We start from the raw sequence: 9,777 nt of genomic DNA, 5'->3' as shown, positions 1-9,777 counted from the left end.
CTCCCGGCTGCCTCTGCACCTGCCACCCTCTCTGCACCCCACGTGCCAGTTTGAGTTTAGAGGAACGTGCCAGGTTACTCCACTCAAAGTTCCTGTCTTCCAGTCCACCTGGCTTCCTGCAAAGCTTTTCATCAAGGCCTGAGGTCTGAAGGTGACAGGACATGGAGGGAGGGTGTCCAGGGCGCGTGCCGAATGCTGTGGTGTGAGCTGCGTGGCAGGGCACGCCACTTGCCTTGTCACCGTGAGTCCAACTCAGAGTTTCACTGAGGCCTGGTTCTCCCCTCTGTGCACCAAGGTATCTCAACCTTGGCACTAGTTGATACTGATATTTGGGGCTGGATAATTCTCTGTGGTAGGGACTGTCCTGTGCATTGTAGGATGCTTAGCAGCATCTCTGGCTCCTGGATGCCAGAAGCACTCCCCTCCCCAACATCTCTAGACACTGCTAAGTGTCCCCCAAGGGAGAAAATCGCCCCTAGCTGAGAACCACTGCTATCCACAGCCTCCAGGGCTATTTGCTGTGTTGTGGAAAGAGGGTTCAAGAATGCTTCTCTGGGCTGGGTGCAGCAGCCCTGTAATCCCACCCCTTTGGGAGGCTGAGGTGGGTAGATCACTTGAGACCAGGCATTTGAAACCAGCCTTGCCAACATGGTGAAATCCTGTCTCTACTAAAAAATATAAAAATTACCCAGGCATGGTAGTGCTGCCTGCAATCCCAGCTACTGTGGAGGCTAAGGCAAGAGAATCACTTGAACCCAGGAGGCAGAAGTTGCAGTGAGCGGAGATCATGCCGCTGCACTCCAGACTGGGTGACAGAGCAAGACTCTGTCTCAAAAAAAAAAAAAAACGCTTCTCTGGCTTCGATTTGATTCCATCTCAAGCTCCCTGAGGAGGCTGGCTTCCTCACCTAACCCAGAGACAGAGTGGCCGGGTAGGTCCCATCATATCCCCCCACAGAAAAGGGCACAGGAGGACAATGGACCTCTTGTACCATCAAGAAGGTGTGGCAAAGGAGAATGGAGGAAGAGAGAAACCAAACACCTCCCGCAAGAACGTGGCTGCAGAGCCTGTTTCAAAGAACATCCCATTTCAAAGAACATTTCCAGGGTAGCCCAGACTTCCCTCTAGCTAGGATGATCAAGGAATGGCTATCGGGTCTTCCAACCTCACCAGGGTATCATAAAATTTATAATGTGATACATACTTCAACACACACAAAAAAGTTAAACAAAATTCATCTCTACTCATTATTAGAGATTTCAACAATTGCACGCTAGGCTTAGAAAAATTCTGGTCATGTGAGCGCTCCAGGGGCTTTGCTTCTGGATATGTGGTGTGTCCTCTCTGCTCATTGATTCCTATGGATTCGTCATTTAGCTTCCTTTTAACTTCCTTATGCCGCTACCAGCTCATCACATCAAGGAAATGATGTAGGATGAGGTAAGACCATCCCGGTTCTAGGTGGATTGTCTCAGGGAGAGTCCAAACTTGTTTTCAGGAGCAAGAAGAGCAGCGGCCCCGAGGTACAGGGTTGGAGAAGGCCATGGTCCTGTGACCTACCCGCCTATCCTTTCCCCTTCAGAGCAACCCAGTTGCTTTTCTGTAGCAGACATGCAATGACAAAGCCCTGAATCTTTGCCCTCCTCACCAGGGTCCCAATGTGCCAGGACTAAGGGCCTGTCATCTCAACGGCCCTGAGCATGGCTGGGCATTGCCAGTGTCATCAGCCAGGCCAACATCGCTTTCCATATGAACAGCTCAGCAGATTGGACCTGCCCCATATGCCTGCATTGGAAAACGATTGACAGGGAGCCATGGAAATCCTCCCGAGTTTTTTTTTTTTTATTAGCAGTATTTATCACCTTCTCAAAATCAATTGCATATTTTAAATTAAAACAAATGACTATTTCTAGACTAATCAATACTTGCATCTTTGCCTTTTAAAAAGTAAAAAGTTTAATGTAAAGAAATCCTCATCTTTGCTTCCATCAATTCAATTTTAACATAATTCAATATTTAATAAATATAATCCTCTTTGTGCAGAACAATGTCATAGAAAATGCGAAAGGTTTCATGGTATCCAAGATCTCGTGAGATGGAAAATGGTGCCTCTTCCCCTGGAAACTCCCAACCTCTGGGTACCTTCCTCACTTCCTTCACATATCAGAAGCTGTTTATTCCTACGAAGTATTAAAAAAAAAATGGGTTTATGTATTTAATGATTCTAAAACCAAAATGCTACCTACTATCTGCACAATTGCCATTTTTATCTCTTTAAACTTCTCCAGCTTGACGTTTCTAAAAGGGCAAAAGCAGAAAACCCTTATATAATACCTCATTTGTACATCTGCGGTTTCTTTCAGACTGGCACAGGCACCATATGTTTTTAATTATCATAATAGCCCTAAAGAACCTGTTCTGTGGGAAACACATATGATCCTTTTATTACTGGTTTGTAATTTAAACAGTTTTAACAGAAAAGGTCTGGCTATCGGGGAGTGACAGGCTCAAAGGCCTAAGATCCCAGCCATCGACCTCTGGAAGCTCAAGTTCAGATCCCACCCACCGAGGGGGACCTCCTTCCCCCTGCCTGACAGAGGTAATTGGGCACATGTGAAGCGGCTCTGTAGGACCTTAAAAGACATAATCTGGGATCTCCAGTGACGCCGGGTTTTGGTCAGAGCCCGCCACAATGAGAATAAGGTTGATAAATATTATCCTGATCTGACCTCTGCTGCTGTCGCGGTTGGGGGCAGGGAGGGGCAGCTGGAGCCCTGGGCCACCCACTCTCTATGCTCCCCTAGACCTGGACCACAGGGAACAATTGCAAGGTGGGGGTCAGTTTTCCTCGCGGCCTTCTCGCTGCAGGGAAAGGAGGGAGATGACAGGTTTTTGCTTTTATTCCCTGAGGCTGGAAAATGACTGAATAAATATAGCCCTAAAAAGAATTGATTCACAGACCGTCACGTGGAAGGACTCGGTTATCACTGCGACTTTGTCATTTATGGAGTGGTGAGGACACTGAGGGGACAGGAGGAGATCTGCTCAGGGTCATGTGGCAGGTTCAAAGCCACTCGGGTCACAACCCAAGCACCTGGTCCCCACCCAGTGCCCCGCCTGCGTGCTCCAGGACAGGGCTCCCCAGGCTCTGTCTCAGGTTAGGATAGCCCAGTCGCAGAATCGTTGCTCAGAAATGCCCCATTATCTCCTGACATGAACCTGGCAGGCTGGCAGGAACTGGCTGTTGTTATGTATGTACTGTTGGTTGGTTTCTTTATTTTTAATGCATCTCAAGTGTGTATTAAAGGCACAGAAAAGCACCCACAAGGTGAGGCAGCTGAGTGGCCACTCCCAGGGACCTCCACAGCCCAGAGAGGCCACTCCCAGGAACCACCACTGCCCAGACAGGCCATTCCCAGGAACCTCCATTACCCAGAAAGGTCACACGTGGGGACCCCCACTACCCAGAAAGGCCACACACAGGGACCTCCACTGCATGGAAAGGCACACGCAGAGACCCCCACTGCCCAGAGAGGCCACTCCCAGGGACTTCTGCTACCCGGAGAGGCCACACGCGGGGACCACCACTACCCGGAGAGGCCACACGTGGGGACCTCCACTGTCCAGAGAGGCCACATGCAGGGACTTCCACTGTCCAGCCCCGAATCTCAGCCCTGCCCTATCGTTTACATGCTGAGTGATCTTTGGTGCGACAAGATCTGCTCGGTGCCTCGGTTTCCCCATATTTAAAATGAGAATAATAAATACTCCATCCACATCCTTGGGTTTTCATGAGGATGAAATGTAAGAGTCTAATTTGCACTCTCATCTGTATGGGGCTTAGAACAGGACTTGGCACAGAGGAAGTCTTTATTATTTACAACTTTGCTTGGAAGGTTAGTGGGTGATTTCGGAGGACCAGATCCTGCTGCTGGGATAAAGGGAGCCGTTCCTTGGGCATGGAGATATTTTGGGGAAACAGTCATCTGCCCTATACCCAGGATGCCCCCACATGGCTGGTTTTTGAATGGAACAAAACGTCGCGGTGGTGACTGATTTCTGGGTGACCCCTCATAGGCAGTCAGGGTGTGGGGTAGGGTTAGGAGCCGTGGCCTACTGAGTTTTCCTCTAGGCTGCCCAAAGGCCAGGACTGATTTTACATAGTTGCCATGAAAGTGACTTTCTTTATTCCACGATTGCTTGATTTTAGCATCCAAATGTGACCTGGGATATTTTATTACTTGGATTGTGTTTTCTGTTTATTGGTGGTCACAGCCTGACATTAGAAATGCTGTGTCTTGGAGGACTGGTATGACGCGGTTGGCGACACTGATTGCTGTCATCTGTGAGATGGGCTATCAGATTCAATGCTTGGCATCGGAGGTGTGTGTCTCAGGGAACTCCCCTCCCTGACTGCAACAGCTTTCTTCATGCCCGGTGTTCAGCTGGCCAAGATGAGGCTCAGAGGGGCCCCTGGAGTGGGAAGGTCATGACCTGAGGCGCTAGAAGAGTAGAAAATCACAGCAAGAGCAGACAACAGGCATTGGAGATGACAGAAGGTGGAAAGGTGGAAGGGGGTGAGGGTTGAAAGTTCACCTGTTGTGTACAGCATTCACTATTCAGGTGACGGATACACTAAAAGTACAAACTTCACACGCAATGTAAGGAATCTGCACATCTACTCCCTAAATATACAAAAACAAACAAAAAATTTTTTAAAGAAAAAGAAAAAAGACTGTGGGCAAGCCGCCTAGCATCCCTTGGCCTCCGCTTCCTCATTCATAAAATGGGTTCTGATAATGACAGAGGGTGTCTGGTTACGCAGAAGTGGCTGGGGTCCGGAAGTGCTGAAGGCCTGGCTGGCCTGTGGGCTTCACAGGAGGGTGGGCCCACACCGAGGCAAGGCTCGGAATAAGTCCGGTAGCAGGCCAAGTCTCCCCAGATCACCCCATCTTTCCTCCTCTGCAACACGCTCTCTCCCCAGGTCAGTAGGTGGAGCCGTCATTCACTCAGCTGACCTCACCCTTGAAGGAGGGCAGGGAGTCACAAGCCCAGATCTGGCTTCCTAAATGACCCCAGAAGACCAAGAAGAAGCTATCTGATAAGTTAAAAAAAAAAAAAAAAGAAAGAAAGAAAGAAGGGAGTCTACACAGTCCCCACCCCAGAGGGGCCAAGCTTTCCTTTTGGCAAAAAGAGGACCAGATGGCCACCCTCGTTTGAGATGTCAACGGTGACCTCCCAATGCAACAAACAGAAGTGCATCTTAATCAGAGTTCTTCCCGGACAAGGCAATGGCACGGACCCACCCCTCTAGGAAATAAGACCTTCTTAATCACAGCCCTGCAGCCACAGTGGCTGTTCTCCACCCCTGCCCGCCTGGTGCCAGCCCAGCTCTGTGGCCCTGCTGAGCCCAGGCAAGAGTGGAGCGTCTCCCTGTTTCCAATCCTTGGAGTCATAACTCACATTACTTCCATCCCATCTGCACCCAGTGAAGGCAGAGCAGGGAAAAGAGCATAAAACACAAAGTTCCCACAGACAACATCTGTCTCAGTGCAAACAATGGACCATTATCTTGTAAATAATTCTGATTAAGCTGCAGCATTTCCTCCTGAAACTGGCGGTGGGAGTGGAGCAAGTGGGAGAAGGCGCTGCTGGAGCTCCAGCCCGAGCGCCAGGAGCTGCACTTGGGGGTCTCCCTGACCCTCCCCAACATCTCTACCCACAGCCACTGAACACCCTTCTCCCCAGCCCGACCACCAGGACCACCAGCAGTGGGAGGACCCATCCCATCAGCCTGGGCACCTACAGCCCCAGGAGGCTTCAGGAAACTTTCCCTGCCAGGATCCTTTCATCTCTACTGGCCTCCTTTCTCTCTCTCTCTCTCTCCTCTTCACCCATTTCTTCCACTCTTTCCTCTCCTCCGGATGCAACCTCCATCATTTCTCTTCTACTCTCTTCTTACTTGTTTTCTGTCTTACCCCTTAGCCCTCAGGTCCTCTGTGGCACTCTCTTTCTCCTTTGGTGCCCCCATCCCAGGCCCCTGGGGCTATGCCTCCTCACTGCCCCATCCCAGAGACACCTTGACATGGTGGGAATTATGTGTGTCCCTCTGGAGGTTCCAGGCCTGTGGGCCCCAGCCTGTCCTTGGGCTCATCTGCAGGGGTTGTCAGGCTGGGAAAGGGGCCCATAGGAATCCCTCTTCCCACCACTGGAGCATCCATCACGCCCAGCGCCTCTCCCTCCTGTGTCTTCTGGGATGTGAGATTAGCCTGCCTGGCAAACCCCAGTCCCATTACCCACCTCATACAACACCTCCTGCTGCAAAATCCACTGTCGCAAAATAAAACTGGGGACTTCACAAAACCACCCCAACATGACATCCAGGTGTTTAACCTGTGTGAATTAGAGGGGATCATTCGCTTTGCAGGGGCATTTACCTCAAAAGCCTCAAGGAAATTCCCTTTGTGATTTAAAATTAAATTACTGGGTATCATTTAGAAAGGACAGTTCTAGAGCCCAAAGTCTTAATGTAATCCAAAAGCCACTGATACAAGAATCTTGGCCACCGATTGGCCACCAGAGATGATTTTTTAAAATTTCCTAATGGTAAATACTTTTTACAACTAGAAAACAGTGAAAACAGCTCAGTTGGAGCCAATGGAGGTGTGTCTGTCCATCGCAGGAATGGGCTTGTTGAATTTTCATATGGGTTCCCCAACAGACCTCCAGATGTGTTCACCCCAGGGATGGGAAGAATCCCAGATGGGCCATCCAGAAAGAGGCCTTCCAGCGGTGAGTACAAATTGGCAAGGATGAGGGCGGGGCGCCATGATTTATAATAGCCTGCCCAGATTCTCCAGCCACTTGGCAGGGTTTTAGTGGGTTCTGGGTCTTCATCGAAGCTCTGCCTGGAGCCTACATGGCTTTCCGAAAGCCTAAAATAATTGAAATGAGGGTGACTCGACAACCTCCAAGTTCTTCATATTCACTTTATTCTATTAAAGGGTACATGAGTGCCTTATTTGATGGATGATAATACTGAGGCAATTGCATTAAGAAATGCCTGTGACAAGATGTCCAGTTGAAAGCAAAATGCCAAGGACTTGAGGGTTTCCCATGTGGAGAAAGTGCGTACTGTTCCAAACTACCCCGGGCTTGCAAGCCCAGAGTGATTTTGAGTGACCAAGGGAATTCTCAGGATGGAAAAGTGGAATGGTCACAGGCACAGAAGGAAGTGAATGTGAACTTCCTCCATGCCCCATGAGTGCAAGATAAGAACCTGAGCCCGCATCTCTCAGTGCCCAGGTTCCCACCCTCTAATTGTGATGTGTACATGTATTGAAAGGAAGTAGGAGGCACTTATATCCAAAAGGGACCCCCTGGATTCACACATTGGTATCTGCAAAGCGCTCGAAGATAACCTGATCATCATAAAAAATACAATCTTCTTTCTCAAGCTCAACTGTGAACTCAACAGGTTGAAACAGAAAAGAGAAAAAAAGTCAAATAATCAGGTTTTTCTTGCACTTCCATGAGCTGAAAATCCAGTTTCATTGATCTCTTTTTTTCTTTTCTTTTTCTATTTTGACAGACTTCCAGAATTTAAAGAGAAAATCCTCAATGGTCTTCTTCTAATTTAATAGAAATATCTTCAGGATAAGGCAAGTTTTACATGCCGGTGCACTGGAATGGCAGATGGCCTTGCCCAAATGGAAATCCCGCACACTCTTATGTTTGTGGAAAACCAGAACATATCTCAGGGGCCCTACTGGTATGGGGACTCCAGGACTGACAGGGTCCCCATGGGTCATCTGAAAAGTGAGGACTAGAAAAGGGTGGTGGAGACTATAGAGTTTAAGACGTAGGAGGGTCCGGAGCAGACATCTGGAATACTCCCTCCTTTAACTGACAAGAAAATGCTGCCCAAAGAGGACACGTGAGTTGTCTAAGCTCCTTGGAACATGACTGCTGCAAGGTGCTTGGTCTCTTGACCCCCAGGCCAGCCCGCCAATCATTCTTCCAGTAACCCGGCCCCTAAGCTGAGAGGCCACGCCTTCCCTCCCCACAGGAGCCATGACACACACATCTGTTCTCATCCGTGGCTCCGGTTGGTCTGCGACTTTCTACAAGGGATCCAGGAGGGTGTAGAATCGTTCCTACTTGAAGCAGACACTGTTGGTTGTTGGTTCCTCACTCCTTCCCTTCTGATTATCTGGCAATGCCAATGGCCCCTTGCTTCTTTCTGCCTGAGGTCTTTCTCTCACTATGGGAAGGATGGTTGGCCATCAGGTGCGCTGGAGGGACCCTTAGTTGCTGGGAGACACAGAGCTGGTGTGTAAATACCCCGGCTCCTTCAATCCTTGAAGAGACTGTTCCAAGGGGAGCTCTACACAGTACCTTAGAGGACCCCCAAAGGGGCTGAGCCCCTATAGTCCTACAGTACTGACCCTCTCATGAGTGCATCTGTGCTTGTTGGTTTACCTGCCTTCTCTGTCTCCCTTCCCTGCTCCCTCACTCATGCTTCCTGGGTCACCTCCCACATCTACTGCCTGTATCCAGGTCCTTACCTCAGGATCTGCTCTAGGGAGACCCCAACTAGGTCACTGAGGAAGTCTTAGGGGATTGAGAGGACTAACGGCCCCTCTACTTGACAAGAAAGAACTCATCCTAGTATGAGTCCCTAATTATCCACCAGGGCCACTCTGCACCCCAGCAAAACCACCTTCAGCCCTTCCCCACGTGCAGGGCGCAACTTGGAGTGGCCTGTCCTGGTGGTCAGCCCCAGCTCTCTCCCCAGGACAGACAAATCCCTTGACTCAAGAAAAAACTGACTTGTCCATCATATAAAAAGAGCAATAATTTGGTAAATTAATTGCAAATTTGCTTTCCCCGCTTGGTTGCCTTTCTCCTTTTATGTGGATAATTGAGAGCATATTATGTTAATTTGACAACAACAGAAGTTCAAAAAGAAAACTTAACCTTGTGAGCAGTGAGTTACCATTAGATGGGTGTGTCTGGACAACTCCACAAAGAACATGAAAGACAAACCCCTCGTGAAGCTAGCCAATGTCTGGATGCACAAATGGCTATTTTTGCTAATGAAATAGCTGTGCAGAGTTCCCCAACTTTAACCTTGAAAATGCGCATCCCTTGCTCCAGAGGCAGAATCTGCTTACGCAGAGACAATATTGCCAATGCACTGCTGCTGATTTGGGGATGTAATTTAATCATCGGGAAGTTTCTTTGAGAAAAAGTGACTATACTTATGGAATAATCATCTCCTAACATTTAGATTCTTTTTCTCCAACCAGAATATCTACAATCTCATCAAAGCAAACACACTTCCGAACATGTGTAAATAGAGAAGTGGATCTGAAGACTCTCTTACTGCTACTGCAAGGCACTCTGCCCTTCCTTGGCCTCTCTCGTCTTAGGTCACAGATGTCTCCTTGGAACTCTGCTCCATATACTACGGGGCAGAGAGGGGGTCTCTGATCCAGACCAGGGGGTTCATGTTAGGAAGGGTCCGGGTCTCAGGCTAAGGGTAGATCCAATAGATGATGTTTACATTTGTTCCAGGTCTGAATTCAAACAGGTGGGGCTTGTTATAATCCCATGTGTGGATGGGTGGTGGCTTAGGGGAAGGTGGGCTTGTTATATTTCCATGTATGGATGGATGGTGGTTTACAGGGGACATGCTCTTGTTGTAATCCCATGTGGGGATGGGTGGGTTTACAGGGGACATGAGCTTGTTATAATTCCATGTGGGGATGGGTG

The sequence above is a fragment of the Colobus angolensis genome, unplaced genomic scaffold, assembly GCF_000951035.1.
Source record: "Colobus angolensis palliatus isolate OR3802 unplaced genomic scaffold, Cang.pa_1.0 Scaffold291, whole genome shotgun sequence".
NCBI classification, from domain to species: Eukaryota; Metazoa; Chordata; class Mammalia; order Primates; family Cercopithecidae; genus Colobus; species Colobus angolensis.
The sequence above is the reverse complement of the archived record's forward strand: the minus strand, read 5'-3'. Positions refer to the sequence as shown.